General features: G+C 40.2%; 1 protein-coding gene and 1 pseudogene across 2 annotated transcripts in view; both read right to left on the bottom strand.

Moving 5' to 3' along the window:
• Window positions 1-19,384, bottom strand: part of FAT3 (FAT atypical cadherin 3) — a 609,567-nt gene that overhangs the window by 146,691 nt on the left and 443,492 nt on the right. The gene's annotated exons all lie outside the window — the stretch shown is intronic.
• LOC308564878 (translation initiation factor eIF2 assembly protein pseudogene) lies at window positions 10,547-16,754 on the bottom strand (annotated as a pseudogene). The gene is made up of 3 exons: window positions 16,655-16,754; window positions 11,017-11,617; window positions 10,547-10,733 (listed from the first exon to the last, which is right to left on the bottom strand). The product of its transcript is annotated as a translation initiation factor eIF2 assembly protein pseudogene (transcript).

Here is a 19,384-nt window from a genome sequence, read left to right on the forward strand (position 1 = left end):
TCAGATCCCATCCATTCTCTTCCAACCAGGGCAAGAACCTCCTGTCTCTTTGAATCTGGTCTTGTTCTGGCTGGAATCCATGCTCCCCACTGCAGGCTCGGGCATCGTTTTGTAAAGCAAATATGATCAATCGCTCACTAATATTTTCAGCATGATCTCCCAACAAATGCAGGCCATGCCCTCTCTTCCTCTTTTTTTGTTCCGAAGTGAATGATACAGTTTTGAAGGAGTAAAAAATGATGATCCAGGAGCAAGGAGGAAAATCGCAAGGGAAAGCCCTTGAGTAGACTAGAGGGGAATCCAAGCTGAGTAAAGAGGGAGACGAGTGAGGGGCATAGGGGATAGTGTTTTTGGACACACACCTTCTTCCTTCCATCTGGAATAAACAATTTACTCTTTAATCTCCTTACCTACCTGACAAACTGTTTTTATAAATTTTAATTTTTGAATACTTTTAATGTTCCAAGGAAACAATGGTGTTGCTTTTGAAAAAATAGACTTCCCAGTTTTCCCTATTATTTATATCTTGTATTCGTGTGGTGTGTTTGAAATGATATTGGGATATTATTATTAACTGAAGTCCCTAGTTTACATCACAGTTCACTTTTTGTGTTGTATATGCTATGGGCTGACAAATGAGTAATGAATGTGTCCACAGTTATAATACTGTAGATATTCACTGCCTTGAAAGTCCCCTGCGCTCTAACTATTCATCCCTCTCTCCTCCCCTGCAAAATCCGGGCAACCACTGAACTTTTTACTGTCTCCAAAGTTCTGCCTTTTCTAAAATGTCATATCGATGAAATCATACGTAGCCTTTTCAGATTGGCTTCTTTCACTAAGCAATGTGCTTTCACGGTTCCCCCATGTCGTTTTGTGGGTTGATGGCTCATTTCTTTTTATTACTGAGTAATATTCCATTCTCTGGATATACCACAGTTCATTTATCACCTATGGAAGGGCACAGTGATAGCTTCGAAGTTCTGGCAATTATGAATAGAATTGCTATAAACATCAGTGTGCAGGTTTTTGTGTGGACATGAGTTTCCAGCTTATTTGGGTAAATATTAAGAAGCATGACTGCTACATCCTATGTTTAATTTTGTAAGGACTTTCTGAACTGTCTTCCAAAGTGGCTGTACCATTCTGCATTCCCACCAGCATGAATGAAAGTTCCTATTGCTCCAAATCCTCACCAGCAAACGCTGATACTTGTGTTCTGGATTTTAGTCATTCTGATAGGTGTGTATTATTTATCTCGTTGTTTACCATGGGTTACCTCCTAGTTTTTCAAGTTCAAGTGTTCTACCTTTGTAATACCCTCAGAGCTCTCTTCTACCAAGCGTTGATGTTCTGTACTGGAGAACCTGTATGATTACTGTGATTTTCAGAAAATCAGCATGCAATGCAACTACCATTATATGATTAATGAATATTTTGTTAATCATAACTGTTTGTCAACTAAGATAGATAAACAAGTTTTTGACATAAACTTACTGTGGCCTAGATATTATTTATAACAGATATACCCTAGAGTTGACAACTCTAGTAACTGCAGCAGCCCTGAATCTCAGTTTCAAACATAACCCTCTGTGATCATCTCCTACCCTTCTAGCCTGCACCTCCAGTATTCCTGCTCAAACAGCACAGTCACAAGGTCCCATATCCATTAGATTTCCCACATGTTCACTATCCACTAGGCCCCTCCTTCATCCCCCCCCTTACTCAGCTTGGATTCCCCTCTAGCCTACTCAAGGGCTTTGCTCTTGCAATTTTCCTCCTTTCTCCGGGACCACCATTTTTTTACTCCTTCAATACTGGATTATTCACTTAGAAACAAAAATGTGTCTTCATAGTAGTCACCTTACAAAACAACAAAACAAAGAAAACCTTCCTTAACGCAAATCGGCTGTTGTTATTACTTCTTCACTTCCTTAGTCTCCTGCACAGCAAAACCCCTCAAAAGAGTTGGCCCTACTGGCTATCTCTGCTTCCTAACTTCCACTCCCATTCAGCTGAGCTTTTGCCCCCACGATTCTATTGAAACAGATCTTCTCAACATCGCCAGTGTCGTACGCTAGCCAAAGCCAGCGTTCCACCCTGTCTTCATCTTATGTGGCTTCTCACTACTTCTGCCACCTCCAACCACAGCCAATTTGAAACAGTCTCCTCCTGCCATTACTACCTCCACCTTTCCAGTCTTAGTAAAACGATGGATAGCCATGAGCTCTTAGCCCTTTCCTCCCTTCTATCTACATTTTCTGTCTCATGACTTCAAAAACCATCCATATGGTTATGACTCTCAGCTTTAGATCTCCAGCCTGGGATTTTCCCTACAGCTCCAATTCCCAGTGTAGAATCCTTTAAGTCCTTCCCATTGCATCTGGAGTAAAATAAAGTTTTGTTTTTTAAATACAGAGTTTTTCTTAGTTGTGTCTTGTAAGGCACCTACAGAAACTGGCAGGCCTCTAACTACTTCCCCACCTCGATTACTTGCTGCTCTCTTACCCATTTTCTTGTAAATCTTATCCCCCACCTGCCCTCTTCTTTTCATTTAGGTCTTAACTCAAGTAGGACCTCCTCACAGAGGTCATTTGCTGAAAATCCCCTAGTCACTCCACGGCATTATTTTACTCCATTGTTGTCCACCTAATGCCACTTTCATACAGGCTACATGAAGACAGGCACCGTGACTGTCTCATCTCTGGTACATCCTCAGAGCCCAAACAGTGCCAGGCACACACCGGATGCTCAAAATACACATCTGGTGCTAGCTGACATTATCACATTTAACTGCTAAAGCAAATGTTCCTTAGCCTTTAGGGTTTAGCTCAAATGACTGGTTTTCCTACACTCCTTCCCTGGGCAAGGTCAGCCTCTGCTCCCTCTAGTGCTTTTATAGTTTTGGGTGCAGCTTCTATCTTAGCCCCTATCCATACTCATTGTGACTCTTTGCTTGACTTGTCCTGTTGAGAACTTGTTGTATTCCTGGTATTTAATCCAGTGCCTGGTACATATTAGGCACTCAGATATGTGGGGGTCCAACAGACAAAAGTGACACCAAACTGAACCCAAGCTTGCTTCTCTCTCCCAACCAGAGACTCTCTTTTTTCCAGAAGCAGCAGGTAGACTCCCCTACTCAGGGTCCGGTTATTAAGAACTCTCACCATAATGAAACTAGTGATGTTCCCCTACGTATTTAATGTCAGACACTCACAGGGTGCTTTGGAAGCTGGAAATTTTCACACTCCTTCCAAAGGTGTCAATTTATCATGAGGGAGTTACAGAACATGCTGGCTTATTAGGTAGCAGCACATATTAAACAGATGCTTTCCAGAAAAGGAAGTGTATTTACAAGTGCTGCTCGGTTAATCAAATGTCATACTAAAGCAACTATTTCACACCAGTAAAACTTCGTTCAAAAACTGACATAAAGAACATGAAGAAGCATTTGCTTATTCTTACAGCAACCATCTATGTTTTGATGATTTCCAAGTCTGAACCTTCAGCTTCAATTTCTTGCACGTGTTTTTACCAGATATATCCAAGATCTAAATGGAAAGTTTCATTTCTCTTTTTTGGCTCCCTTGCATCTAAAACATAATGTACTAACTCAACTCACCATCTGTCTCTCGAACCACATCTGCTGGTTTCATCCAGGAACCACCATGCTCCTATTACCTAAGCTCATAGTCAGTCCCAGGCTCTCCCCTTTCCTTTTCATGCCGTTGGTTCTTCCTTCCAGAAGACTGTAATGGATCTCTTCATTTCCATTTTGATTGCTCTCCCTATCCTTGTCTATAGTTGGATAACTAAATAATAATCACATTATCTGGTATGCAAGCCTCAAGTCTTTTCTTCTCTAGCACATTTTGCACACGGTGCCCAAACACTCCGTCACTTTGCAGGAAAGAGACCACCAAGAATACCAATTTCCATCGTAGTCTCACCACATCCTACTCATTCAAATTGGCCTCCTAAACTTTCGAACACGATCCTTGGGCTAGTAATGCCAAAATGTGCCAAATTCACCTGAATCGTCATCTGAAACTTTCTGGAATACAGAATTATTTTATTCATCTATTAAGTGGTGATCAAGCACCTTGCTTCTTTCAGTGGCTCCCAGTCGTATCCAAACTCTAATGAGGCACACAAACCTGTTCGCACCCAGCTTTGCTCCTCAGTCTCACCAGTCTTGTGTTCCTGCTGTCCCTGGCCCTTTCCAAAGCCCATGTCTTGCCTTGCAACAGGTTCCAGTCAACCACCTGCCCCTTCCGTTGTTTTATGCCCAGAACACCGTGCTCAGCTTTCTCCCCCGAGATACTAACTTCCAATCATTTCCAACACTGAACTTGGTGGGTTTTCTCCCCAGGAAGGATGTTTTTCTTCACCTTGCCCCCCTCCAAGTCAAGTGAACCTGCTCTGTGATCCCCTGGATGGAATTGATCAAACTATCCCAGAGGATTTGGTTACTGTCCATTTTTTCTTATCAAATCATGAACTCTTTGAGGGAAGAAACACATTTTTATTCATCTTTGTATCTCTAGCTGGCACTCAAAATATGCTGACTGAATGAAGAAATGAGCGAGTGATGGACAGAAAATACCTGTTCAAATCCCATCTTACCTTCAGGAGCACAGAATGAATCATCTCCCTTCCACAAGCTCCTCTTCTATGATTAAAATTCTACTTTGGTCTTTCAACGAATAGATTCCTATAACATCCAGCCATTATCTGATGATAATTAAATTATATTGCCTTTACCCAAGTCTTGCTTCCTCATTCCTGAAAGACAGGTGCCTCATCCCTTTCTGGACATGATACCTATCATAAGGGACAAAAGTAAATCAATGAATTAACTAACTGGGTGAAAGACAGAAGCCCAGATGACAAGAGTAACCAATGGACAAAGTAACGCTGAATTCAGAAGGCGCTGTGATTCTGAGGAAGGTGACAGGGAAATACAAGCAACTGGAATTTATGATTGATAGCTTGAATAGGAAACTGTAAATGATACAATTAAAGTCAGTCAACAAACATTTATTACGTGATTTTTATGTGTTGCCATTATGTTAGGTACTGGCATTTTGCCCTAATTTAATTTACTAAGGAGACCAAAACAATACTTTTAAATTGTAAAAAAACAAACAAACAAACTCTAATGTGCTAGAGATGTACCAACTGTACTCTTGGACATCTTCTTACTGTCCTAAATGCTTTTTCTCCCCTAAAAGAATGAAGCTAAGGCCTCACAGAATCCTTAAGCCACCAGAGAGCAAGCCACTTTCATTACGCTAGATTTGAGGTGATTTGAAAGGCATTTGCTATGCAAGGTCACCAAGACGAAGTAAGAGTGCCTCTGGATCACTGGAATGATGCTGGACTCCTGGTTTACATGCGCATTTGGTAAAGCCTGCAGCTCTATTCTCCAGTGGGCAAAGAGCTGGGAACATCTATGAGATGGAGACGAAAGTAGGTGCTGTTGGTCTGTGCCAGCGTTTCTTACCATGGGCAGTACTGACATTTGGGGTCATGTAATTCTTCATTGTGGGGGTATATCCTGTGCATCTGCAGATGTTTAGCACCATTCCTGGCCTCTATCCACTAGATGTGCATCCCCTCGGGGCTCTAGTGTCACTATTGTGACAACCAAAAAATATCTCCAGACATTACCAAATGCCATGCTTTGAAAATATTTCTGCTTTAAGAATAACTGGAATGCAAACCATCAGTTTTTTCATACACATTTTCGTATTCAATAAGAATGTCTAAACACTATGCTGTACACCTGAACTAATATATAATAATATTGAATGTCAACTGTAATTGAAAAATTAAAAAATATTTCCTCTGTTAATGATTTTGACTTGAGTTTTTTTGACATAACTATTTACAAACTACATATGGGTAGATATGTCTTAATCACATTGTACATGTAGTTTCATCTCTGGCCTTTCATTTATCTTTTTAAAAATAAATTCTAAATATTCACAACTTCTCTTAGTTAAGATAAAACACTGGTGATAATCCTTAGATTTCTAAAAGAGACTACCTGGGAGTTAAAGCTCTGGAACAGTGTGGCAACATGAGCCACATCCTGAAAGTGTCAGAGACCCAAAGGCTACCTCTAATGAATCTGAGGTGTTCAATCCTGCTGTATAGAAGCACAAGGTGCCCCCACCGGCCAGCATGTTCTCTCAAAGGCCGAGGACCTTGATATGGGCAGCAGGAGACAGGGAACTGCAAGAATAAAAACAAAGAGAAGAAAACGAAAGGGAATTGGGAGACAAGCCTCAATGGGGGCAATGGTGAGCAGTCACGGAACAGCAAGCAGTAGGCAGAGAGAAGCTAGGAGCCCACAGGTGAAGCAAAAGACAGAAATGCGTGGGAATGTGGCTTTAAGACCAAGATCATCTCTAGTGCGTGTGAGAGCAACAGAAAGGGTCCCTGCACAAGATGAACAGTAGAAGCTTTAACGAAAGCCAGCCCCTGCTCCTCCACCAGGGCCTGCTTGGCCCTTGGTGTGCATGCCCCTGCTCCTGCAGCCCAACCACATCATCTGCAACCCCTGGTGTAAGGATGACGCGCCACTGTATTCTAGTCTGTTTTGGCAGGCAGAAACTGCGCTTTCTATTTTACAGAATTTTTAATTATAAACGAATTAAAAATAAAAAAGTTCTGGCTACCAGGTCCTCCTCTTATTTCACACCATGCCTTTTATTTAAAGCACTGTTACACCATGCCTCCCCCCACCCCCCCTTTTTTTTAAGCACTATTTGGACTCTAGCTAAGTAACTATTTGTGTTACTTTTATCTAATGACTGTGTTTCTTGATGTACTGTAAATCCCATAAGCTTAGGGGCGATGTTTGTCTCAGTCACCACTGGATACCTAATATCCCAGACGGTGACTTTTGGGGCTTGATATTTATTTTTTTATAAATGAGGCTATGGTTATCCAGTTTGTTCTTTTTCTGAGGGCACCAGATATCAGAAGAAAGCTAAATTGCTAAAGATCAATGTGCTGGAATAAACAGCATAAAGAATGACCAGTTTGCCAAAGCCAATGTGCTAAAATCAATGTGTTAAATTTACCAAAACATCTTTTTCTTGTAACTGTTTACAAATTTAATGAAAACTCATTTACATTAGGTGGTTTTAATAGTCTTTAAAGAATTTAGAGAAGTGTTAGGGGACTCTTTTTCCATTTTGTCTTAAGAGCAGCATCTTCGTGAATGTTCTTTTTATTGCGAGTTAAGAACCAGAGTGATTCAGATTTCCACTGAATAGATTTAACATGATGATAAATTTGATAGTTCTGATCTTTTGAGTAATACCATCCTACTTCCTTTCTATCGCATTGGGCAGTTTTCACTTTTCATGTTGAATCAGCCCGGCCGCTGCTACCAAGTTGACATATCCTATGTATATATATCCTAGTTGCTAGGTAATAACAAATGAGCTAATTTTTTTAGATGGAATGATTTTAGACATTCTAGATTTCTTTCATTGTTTTTGACTGTCATTTTCTATTATTTTAGAGTTTAACCATTCTCATATTTTCAATCAGAGTGATTTAGCCTTAATTTGGCTTCTGGCAACTCACTTGTTAAATTTTATTATATCATGTGTGGAGATGTTGTTTTGGGCATCTGAGTGTCTTCCATCCTCTGTCATTAAAAATATTTCAAATTGTAGGCATTTTATCATCCTTTTACTAATGACTCAAAGGGCATATCAGCTTAGGATTTGCATTTCTAACAACAAGTAACAAAACGTTTACCATTTCCTATTGATATGGTTGCTCCAGATCTTTCCTCAGCAAATTCATATGTATGATAACTATATGGGAAATCAGTGTTACCCTTAATTGTGGTTGTTGACTATAAAATATACATTTCTGAAGATTAAGCATATTGCTAACAAAAGCAAGCCAACTATGACCCTTGGTTTTTGAAAAATTAAATATACTTAGAATACTGGATATAGAAAAGAAAAACCCTGAACTAGAACTTCCTAGAAATTGTCACAGCTGTTAAAATAATTCCATCCAATGTGAAGTTCTGTAGACTTTATAGTTGGTATTTTAGTAAATTTGGTAGACTTAAAAATCTAATTATTTTGGTAACTGAATAATTTAAGAATTTTAAAAATTGGGAATTTTTAGAAATTAATTAAAAAAATATTAACTGTCTACTTGTAGAGCAACAATGGAGAGATAGAAAGTCTCTCCAGTGTTGCTTCCTGGCAAGGCTTTCACCGCTATTCCACTCTTGACTAGTAGACAGAAATGGTGGGAAGGAGTCTCTACATAACCACCTGAGGATTACAACAAAGAAAAGAGATCTATGCCTTGAAAAAACATATAAAAGCTCTTTATAATCCTAAATTTACATGCTACTAAGAAAATTGCCTAGTATTTTTATTTAACAGTTTCCACTGAATTTGAGGCAACAGACTATAGAAAGAAAATAGTCATTTAAGATAGCTTTTAAGATGTTAGGCTTTTAAACCTATATAATCAGATAAAAAAACTCATAAAGTAAGAAAGTCCTTTATTCTTCTTATTCTATCAGATAACTTGGAAGCAGGCATTTAATTTGATACCATCACACTGGGAGCTGTGTTTATAGAAAACGGATGCCTAGGGATAGGAAATCAAACTGAATACTACACTTTGATAAAGTAAGTTGGGGGATAAATTTTCCTGTTTGAGACCCAAGGCTGAACCTGAAAAGGTTTTTCAAAGTTGGATTGTAAAAATTTTTAACGTCTGTAGAAAAAGGTCTTTGGCTCTGACATAGCTGATGCCAGACTTATGGAGTTGAGTGGTTCTTCTAGCTAGACCGGGGCATTCTGCTCTCCACCTAAGAGGAGGAGGCCTCTCTCTTAGGGACAGTTGGCAGTGGAATTGTGATCTCACAGTTTTAGCGAAGATGTGCGATCACATTTTGCCGTTTCCCACTACCTGTTGGTGATTTTCCTTTTGATGGGTAGCTTAACCAAGATTGTGAAATTTATTAATTTTTTTTCTAACAGTCAATAGGATTTAGGGTGTTACTTCCCACTCTTGTCTTGTTGGCTTCTTGTTGTATTCATGTGAACGTCTGGTCTACTCCCAAACTTTTCCCATTGCTGTGACAGCTTTTTATAAGGGCACTAATCCCATTCACAAGAGTTCCATGTTCATGACCTAAGACCTCCCAAAGGCCCCATGCACTAATATCATTACACTGGAGATTACTTTTCAACATGTAGGGTGGGGGAAGATTGACCAAAGAACTTATAAGCATATATGCACAACCCATGGACATAGACAATGGGGGAACAACCGGGGAGGGGTGTAAAGGGGAGAAAATGGGGGATATCTATAATACTTTCAACAATAAAAAGAATGTTTTTAAAAAGAGAGAGACCAGAGAGTTAGTTGGCTCTATTTTCTTTCTGTGAGGATACAACAAGAAGTTGGCAACCTGCAACCCAGAATAGGGCTATCACTAGACCCCAACCATGCTGGCACTCTGATCTTGAACTTTATAACCAGTCTTTGAAACTCTGTTAAAGCAACCTAAGACATTTGGTGACTTGCTTAGACCAATAAAATGCAGTGGAAGTGACACTGTGTAAGTTCTAATTCTGAGCCTCAAAAGGCTTTGTGGTTTCTGCTCGTGCCAGAGATCACTATGTGACCAAGTTAGAAAATGAGAGGCCATGTGGAGAACCAAGCACCTCAGATGCCAGCCTGCTAACTGCCAGACATATGAGTGACTTTGTTGTAGATCAATCAACCTTTTCACCAGCTGACCACAATCTCTTGAAAAAACCCAGCAGAGATCAGTCGAGCCAGGCCAGATAACAACCACCCAGCAATCCACAACATTGTGAGTTAAATAAAACAGTTGTTGTTTTAAGCCACAATGTTTTATTACATGACCATAGGTAACTGATAGAACTGTGTTATATATTCTATACATTTGGTGCTCCAGGAGCAGTCCCTATCAAAATGGAGTTCGATAAACACCTGAAAATCGGCAGGAGCATCAAGGATGCTATATTTGTATGTCATAAGATGGAGCTATAGCCACAGACAAGACACAACTTTTAAAACAATTCCTTGGGCAGTTGATGTTTACACCTTTAATGTTGCAATTACTATTTGTTTCCACTGAAGGTTTATTAGGATGAATGATGACTTTGAAAGTATGTGTAAATTAAACCATTATTTCATTCCTTCACCAGGAAGGACACAGCTTTGAAAAAATCAGCTTTACTGAGATATAATTTATATGCCATAAAATTCACTTGTTTAAAGAGTGCAATTAAATATTTTTATGTTTAAGATCTATTTATTATGTTATTTTTACAAGTAGCAAAGCCCCTCAGTTTTTTCCCCAGGTTAATACACATGAATATAAAAAGCTATTGATTTCCGCACTGCCTACTCCACCCTCATCTGACTGGGTTAATAGGAAGTCATGAACCATGAACAGCCTCCTGAAGTAGCAGTGGTTTCCTCCTTAACTTGGTCTTGAACTTTAGCATTGTAGTCAGTCATCCTCTTGCTGATTTCTCTTCAGTTTAAGAAAATCGATGAGTTTGTGAGCATCTTCCTCTGTGGAAAGGCCTACAGAGTCCTTGGTCAGTCGATAACTCAGATAGAGACGGGGTTGGACTGTAACTTCACTGTCTGCGTAGCGGAAAGCTGTAGAATCCTGTTCCAGAGCATCTCCTTTGCTAAAATTACCTTTTAGTTTTCTTTTTTTTTTTTTTTTAAACAAAGTCCTTCTAGGGAGAAGAGTCTGTTTTTTATGTTTTCATTGATTTCAGAGGAAGGAAGGGAGAAGGAGAAGGAGACAGAAACATCAGTGATGAGAGTCATTGATCTGCTGCCTCTTGGAGGCCCTCTACTGGGGATCCAGCCCTAAACCTGGGCATCTGCCCTGACCGGGAATTGAACCATGACCTCCTGGTTCCTATGTCCAAGCTCAACCACTGAGCCATGCCGGCCAGGCATCACCTTTCAATTTCCTTTCAGATTATCAGCTCTGCCCAGCAGTGAACCTGTTACTTCACCAAAAGGATTAAAATCGATCAGCCACACCTCCCCCCTACTATTTTTAGATGCATATCCAATACAAAGTCTTCACCCAAGAATTTATACTGTATATGTTTTTTGAAGAAGCCTTGTATCCGTCTGCAAATCTCTTCCCTTTGTTTAGAAATAGGACCACAGTATTGTGTGCAGTGCCTTTGGGAAATACCAATAAGCTTGTTTTCCTTGACGAAACATCGGCGCTCAGCCCCAGTAATTAATTCACACCATTTTCAAAGAACAAGCTCATATTCCCTACAAGCATCTGGGGAATCGCCCGCGTAATGGATAAACGGCTGAATGAAGTCAAAAGTGATGAAATCAGAACTCTTGAACAGCAGAAAGATGTCGCTGAGGGTCTTGCATTTCAGAGAACTGTGCATTGCTATCCAGGGCTCGCCCCTTGGGGCACTCCAGCTAAGCTTAGGAAACAGGGAGCTGATAGCTTCTTGGACTCGGCGGGTGAGCTCAGCGCGTCCTCTGCGCCGCAATGTGGCCCGCGCCGTCCCACCCTGCTTTCTTTTGCCTCATCAAAACAGTCGGCTGAAAACGTGCGGGAGGATCTTCTCTTCCTGGAACCACCAGTTTCATCATGAAGAAAATAACCCTTCCCCTTCTGAGGAAGTGGAAGAACGACCCTCCTGACGGGAGGGCTCTGGCACAGTGCGCACCCCGCAGGGAACGGACAGTCCACCCGCGCTCCCGCGGCATCCTCCTCCAGCACCCGCCCGGAACTCACTTCTCCGGTGCTGGGCGTGCCCGCCGGGTGGTTTTGGCTGAAACACTGTGTGGGTCCACAGGGCAGAAGGAAGGGACAGAAAAGGGAGCAGAGGAGGAGAATCCTGGGGCGTATTTCTAGTGTGCGTGCACGCACGCACGCACGCACGCACGCACGCACGCAGAGTGTGGGTCCCGGAAGAGGAATTCTGGAAGTGTTGGGAATGGGACTTGAGGAAGCTCCTGGCTCCGCCTTGTCTGCTAGACGCCCGCACTGCCCGCGAAGGTAATCCGCAAAGGCTAGGTCAGCGGGCGGGGGCTGCGGGTGCCATGGGGGACACGTGCACATCCTCCCATAGCTGCGAGGGGCTGTGTCTCACCAGGAGCCCTGGCTTCTCTGGAGACTGCTGCCTCAGACTCGTGCTTGCTTCTTTCATCCCCCCTCGCAGAGGAGCCTTAAATGTTTTTTGTTGTTTTTTTTTTTAGTATTTTGTAGAGTTGCGCAATCACCAAAATCTAATTTTTGAACATTTTCGTCACCCCAAAAGGGACACAGCTTTTTACTTCATATTTTTCTTTGAATGATAGCTGGTAAGACCTTTGACTACCCCATTTCATTTGTAATAACCTGTTTCCTGCAGCTGCTCAGTCAGCCCGTAGTGCAATATACGCAGTGAGCCCTGTTACTAAAAACTTGCTACGGCATTTAGAATCCTGGACCATCACTCGGAAACCCTAACAGGATAACAAGTGCTGAGCTCAAATATTATTTGCACTGAAGGAGCTGTTCAGCAGATTTTGAGTTTGAAGTCCTAGTGTAGTTTAGTAATTCATTTTTTTAAATGCAAAAAAAAAAAAAAAAAAAAGCAGATTTAGATGGTTATTCATATATTTTAAATTACTATTAACAAGATGGAAAAGAGTTAAGTTCCAGAAGCTGGAGCATGGAATCAATCTAGAAATGGAGATAAAGAAAACGGGGTAAGGGAATAGAGTTGAGGATATGTTACAGACTTCTAAAAGTATTAGGACACACTTTACCACTCTCTCACCCAGTGTGCAATACTGTCAGGTTAAAAGTCCTTCCTCACCAGATGCTTCACAGTTTAGTACCTGATGACATTTTATTAGTGAAGTCATATCTCCAATTGTATGGCAAAAAGTAGCAGGAGAATAGATTCATTTTATAGAAACTAACTCTATAGCTCACCTTATGTATACCCACCTATTTCTCAAAGAAAATATTAATTTGATTACATTTTTAAAGCATTTTTTTTTTTAAAAAAAATATCTTTATTGATTTCAGAGAGCGGAGGAAGAGAGAGAGAGAGAGAGAGAGAAACATCAATGATGAGAGAGTCATTGATCGAGCCCGCAACCCCAGCATGTGCCCTGACCGGGAATCGAACCCCGATTACCTGGATCCTAGGTCAACGCTCAACCGCTGAGCCACGCCTGGCCGGGCTAACGCATTTTAAATTATAGGTGAAAACAACTGTGTTAGCAGTGGCTTTTTGTTTCATTTTCAGTGTATCAGGCTCAAAATAAAAATAAGATAATCAGCCCCATAGTTTCAAAAATATGAAAGTGCTCCTGGATATCAATCAGTAAACATTCCACAACAATTGTTAGGCACTAAGATGTAGGCACTATATTAAGCAGTGAGAGGATACAGATGAAAACCCACCTCTTATTCTGCTTAAAAGATATCCTCTGGGATATCTCTAGCAAGTGGATGTGTTTCATAGTCTAGGTCCTTATATTATGCAAGTTCTGGTCATAAATAACACTAATTAAACCCTTAAGGTATTAAAAAAAACCTCAAGGAAGAGTAATGCAACAAACATTTATTGACCACCTAAAATGTGCTAAGGGAGACTTAATGTTGAATAACACTCTACCTCTGATGGAGTAGCCTCATAGCATCACTCTCAGCTCTTCCCCAAGCACTACGTTTCCCTTAAATAGAGGAAGGATAATGGAAAGTTTAGTCTCACCCGGACTTATTCCCCCTAGCCCCAGCTCTAAACTCTGGGATCCTGCTGTATGTCTCTTTCCTAGGAAACAGTGGATAACCTAATGGACACTGTTCTGAGCAGCACTTTTACCGAATATTCAGAGACAGGTGGACATGGCTGTGTAGTATAATGATGTCAATAAAAATCAAGAGCATAATGCTGTAAAAATATTTTCATGAGAAGCCAGAGTAACTTGACCCAGTGTTCTGGCAATCTGACTTGATACAAAGATATAGCTCAAAGCATAGAGAAAAACCAAAGTCTAACATTTCCCAGCCATTCCTTTGGGGGTATCAACTTATAGAAGATGCAGAACAAGTCACTCAAACTTAAAATCATTACAACTACCTGTGGTGCTCCTGTTCTCTGATGGGTCACTAGGCATCAGGATTGAGTACAGAGAAACTAATTACACTTGTAGAAGTTCATTCATATACAAATATTTACTGAGCACCTACTATGTGTCAAGTGCTAATCTAGAGGCTTGGAGATTCAGTGTAAAACAATATAGATTTGGTCCCAATGGTTACTCAGTTTAGAATCCGTAGATGGTAGAGAAATAAATAATAGGTAAAATTTTAAAAAAAGATAATTTCAGTGCTAGGTGCTATAAAGACTCTGACTCCATTTCTCTGAGTGCTGACAGCTTTCAGGCCCCACCACACTCTCTTATCTCTTTGCCCCACATCTGGTCAAGCAGATGAGAAAGCTCAGGTACTCCCACCTTTCATGCTGCTAAGAAGTGCAAACCACATCAGCACCAGCTCGACAGCAGAACACTCACTTCAGCCCCCGCTCAAGCACATATAACCCCAAGCTAGTCTCCTTTCCCTACTTTCTAAAGCCATTTTTGGACTAGCTTGAGAGTTTAGTCGGCTCTCCCCAGAAAGTGCATAATTCAAGTAATAAACCCTTCAGAAGCTCTTGGTGAATGTGTGGCATCATGTCTAGACATCCAAACTAAAATTTGATTGGAGAGTCCACCTTGCCTCAGAAGACTGACCACATCATGAAAACAGGGCAAAGTCTCAGGATAACAAGCACAGTAAGAACGGAAGCAAGATCTCTGGGAGCCTAGGCGCAGAAATTGCACATGTTCCTTCCACTGGATATTACTGGTCACAGCAAGTCACAAAGCCAAGGCTCTACCTGTTGATAGGAGAAACTGCAAGAATGGGTGGCCACTTTTACAACCCATCTTGGTTATCTAGCTGAATCTAGTTCCACATCATCCAGTTCACCCGTTTCATTATAATGTCCCTGTCATACTGAGCACAGAACCTGCATATACTAGGCACTGAAGGGATGGTTGTAGAAATGAACTAAAATCAATTTTAAGTTAAGAACAATGTAATAGCTAAAGCATAGGAGTAAAAAGAAAGTCTGCCATAAAATATTTTGGAAAGATCTTCCATATATGTTCATACATCATCTTATATCATTCACATTTTTCAGTCATTTTGAACATAGCAGGTCTGTTGTCATGTGGCTGACAAAGCCATTCCAGATAATTTTACTAATAACATAATTAACCATCTGATCTGTAGGAGGGTGAGTCATCTGAGCCTCTGACAGATGTGTGAGATGGGATAAAAGGGCTCACCTTTGGAAGTACAAGTGCAATGCACACACTTGCATGTTAGCATGGATAAATGTTAGCTGAAGTGCTGAATAGGTTCCTCCAATGGAAGGCAAACAGATGTATTTGTGGATATTGTTGCTTTTGCTAGTCCTCAAAATGCCCTTTGGCTTTTGCATCCATTGAGCAAAATATTCACTGACTGTGCTAGGTATTAGAGACAATGAAACATGCAGAGTTTTTGCCTCGAAGAAGGAAATTAATAATAGTTGATATGTTGCTATTAGCAGGGCATTCTGCTAATCTCTCTACATATGCTCTCTACACAGAACTTAAAACCACCCGATGAGGTGCTAGTGTCATCCCCATTTAATAGCTGAGGATACTGAAAACTACCATAGGTTACACATTTGCTTTAGATCATTCAGCAAATAAATGGCAGAATCTTGATTCAAACCTTGGTCAGCTTGAACCAACACCCAGGCTCTTTCCAGAGTATAACATGGGTTTCTTCCAGTAATGCAAATGTTCCATTGGTTTCTACTCTCTTATAGACATTAGACCACTATTACACAAGGGAAACCTCCCTCCTTTCCCCTCAAAGGATCTCTCTAGAGTCCATCTCTACAAGGTTGTAATGCAGTTGGGATGACGGATTCATCAGACAAAGAGGCCGTGGTGAGTGAGTTGCCTACTCCTCATGGTCACATCCCAGGTACACAGTCAGTGAAGAAGAAAATTAAAATACATGGATGGGCTCTAAGTCAAACTCACCTGTATGAGAAACACTGCGGTTGCCAGAGTGGTTGCAACGTGCAGTGTCAAGAACTTGATGGAAATGAGTAAAAATGATTTACATGTAAATTTACAACAAAAAAGGACATTTTTATCATCTCTATTTTCCCCCCCAGAAAAATGCTATAAACTTTTTTTTCTTTCCACAAGACATGAATAGACCAATCCTGAGATCATGCTCTGATGGTGAATGAGAAGGGGCGAGTGAAACAGCAGCCGGCGTGATGACTGCATCACTTCATGTAAAGGGAAGAATTACAGATGACGCCGAGCACACTTACTCGGTCTTCATAGGTCTGCTGCTGAATATCAGCTTCTGACATCTGTGGGAAACAACTACCCTTGTTCCTCCCTTGAGACTCTCATTCAGTCCCCAGGTTTTGCCCATTTTCCCATGTCTCTTTCATCTTACTGGTCCCTACCTGTGTGTGATTGGGTGGCAATCCCCTCATACCTGGATCTGCCTCCTGTTTACTGGTTGGCTTGCTCTCAGTCCCTTTCTTACTCCAAAGTCCCCCTTCACTAAATAAATGATCTTTATAGACAACTTCCATCATGCCACCATTCTGCTCAAAACCCTTTCACTGCTCTGTATTTCCTCACTTTTCTAGTCAAAACTACCTTATTCTCCTCCCCCCAACCCAGTTTTCTCCAAATCCTATTTCCCTTGGCAATTAGGCTACTCTCATCACTGTGTCCCATGGGTGCAACATCCATCCCTGCATACTTGGATCATGCATGTTCTCTTCTTTTACAGGGCTCCTCTTTTTATCCAAGGCCCAGATCAAGTCTCTCATCTTCCATGGAGTCCCCCTTGGTAAGTCCCGCTCTTAACTTTTATAGGACATACAAGTTGTTTCTCACAATTGGATACATAATTTTATTATATACTGTCCTACAGTTCATTATTGCATCACTTGTGTTATTCTGGTGTCCCCAAGTGTTTTATGGTAATCTTGAGTACAATCACCATGTTTTATGTGTTGGAAGTACTCGTGTGTGTGTGTGTACACACATATATGCATCTATAGTTATTTATTGTATTAATCATGAGCTGTTAAACAGATATCACACCAAATATTTGCATATTCTCACAAATACGAATTTACATAGATTTAATATAAAATTAAATATTCCCAGAGCATTTTATTACATTTATTGATAAATTAGATTTTTAAAAAGAAGTCTCATTGCCCTATGAGTCCAAAATGAGATACAAGAAAAAGTTAAGGATTTTGTCAGGCAACCCCAACAATTTTCTCCTTTTAAAAAAGCAATAAAATAACCAAGACCATGGTTTCTAGGACAGTTGGAAATTTCCCTTTATGAATGCCCCCTCCCTCCCTCCCTCCCTTCAACTAAATAGTCCCAGAATGACTATTAGTTGCCAGGTACTGTGTCTGGTATCAAGGACATTATTAGTATAAAAACTCTGTGGGAAAAAAAGCTCTCTGTGTATAGTTTCTATTAAGCCAAAAGGAGAATTAAATTTTGTAAGAGAAATATATATGCAAACTGACAGATATTTCAAAGTGTAGTGATATCCAAATTAGGCTGAACAACAATTTGATTTTCCAGATTTAAAAAAAAAAAAATCTTAACACACAAAAAAAATCTTGTTCCAGCCCTGTCTGATTCCTGTTTCAACTTCTGCCATGGACAGAGTGTGACTGAGGCTGGCAGAGATATTTAACTGTCATAGACCTACTCAGATTTTTCTCTCTCCCTCTTCTTTTTGTGTGCTAGGGGATTATGATGTGGATGGCTTAGAGGACAGAGATCGGAAAAGCCAGTACACTGAGCCCCCAAACTTTAGTGTGGGAAGTAAAGTGTCTCCACTTCTTAATGAATTCTTGGACAACCCCATGGCTTTGCTCCAAAAATGTCCTGTTGGAGTAGAGGATTATCTTACATGGGTCATTACACTTCCAAGCTCTAAGCCTCAGAATGAGCATTAAATTAAAATTCCCTGCACCTTGTAGGCAGAACATTGTGACACTCAAAAGATGTGGATGTGCTAAATGAATTCTGAGCAATAATATTATCACCACTGCATATTTATTGAGTTCAACAGGGTGCTAAGAACTGTACAGATAATACAAGCAGCATCTATTGAAAAAAGCAACAGTGATGGTCTTATAAGAACTCTCCCGTTTATTTGCTTTAGGAACAGACTCTAACTAGACTTGTTAGAAATAGTCTCTTTTCAAAAGTATCCTCAAGGCTGTCTATGCTTTTGTTTGACTTAAAAGTGGCCAATTTTCTACAGTTACCATTTATGAATGTGGCCAAGTCTCCCAATTTCAAAATTACCATAAGAATGCTGTAGGCATCAAACTGAAGAACTTCATCCCCTTGCAACTGGAAATTATGAATGGAGTTTTCTGGGAAATCTTAAATAAACCAATTGTAAAATATGATATACATACCATTCTGTTTTTTATTCAACTGGGGCACTATGTGTTTTCAAAATTGGTAATGTTGCTTTTTTAAACTTCCCTTCAATTTTCTGGAAAATATGCATACATTTGAATGCCTAATGAACTTATAGTTTAGTCTAAAATTAAAAAGTGCAAATATTCAAAGTTAAAACGTGAATCAAATTTCCTATTTTTAACAAATCTAAACACAAATAGAGGAAAAGTTAAAGTACAATACATTCAATATGTATGTATAAGAACCAGTATGCATGTGGATGAGCACGAAGAATAACTTTGTGTATACAAAAACTAATTGAATTTCAGAATCCCAGCTTTCTTTATTTAAATGCCAGCCCATCAGGGTTATAAGAAAAAAAATTAAGCACTTTAGAGAAAATGGGTTATAAACTGTCATTGTTGAGTTTAGTGTTCTGACAACTTTGAAAGTAACTATAATGTAATTTCCCAAGTTGGTAGCTAAAATAATGGAACATCTGGATGCCATTGAAATGTATGACAATCAAGAAGAGAACAGAAAAGCAGTGGGAACAATGCTTTCCCTTTGCTTATAATTCTTTGTGGTTTTGAACTCTTACTCCAAACCTCGGCTGTGGCAGTCAAGGGCAACTCCCTTCTCAAAGATTCGCCTATCACTCCTGATCACATGAGTCCATCTCTGGACCTGCTTATTGCTTCCAGCAGCTGCGTTTTCCACTGGTTTGTCTTCTTAATCTGCTGTCAGACCTTATGCCTGAACATCTGTG

Source organism: Miniopterus schreibersii (genome assembly GCF_964146895.1).
Source record: "Miniopterus schreibersii genome assembly, chromosome: 12".
NCBI lineage: Eukaryota > Metazoa > Chordata > Mammalia > Chiroptera > Miniopteridae > Miniopterus > Miniopterus schreibersii.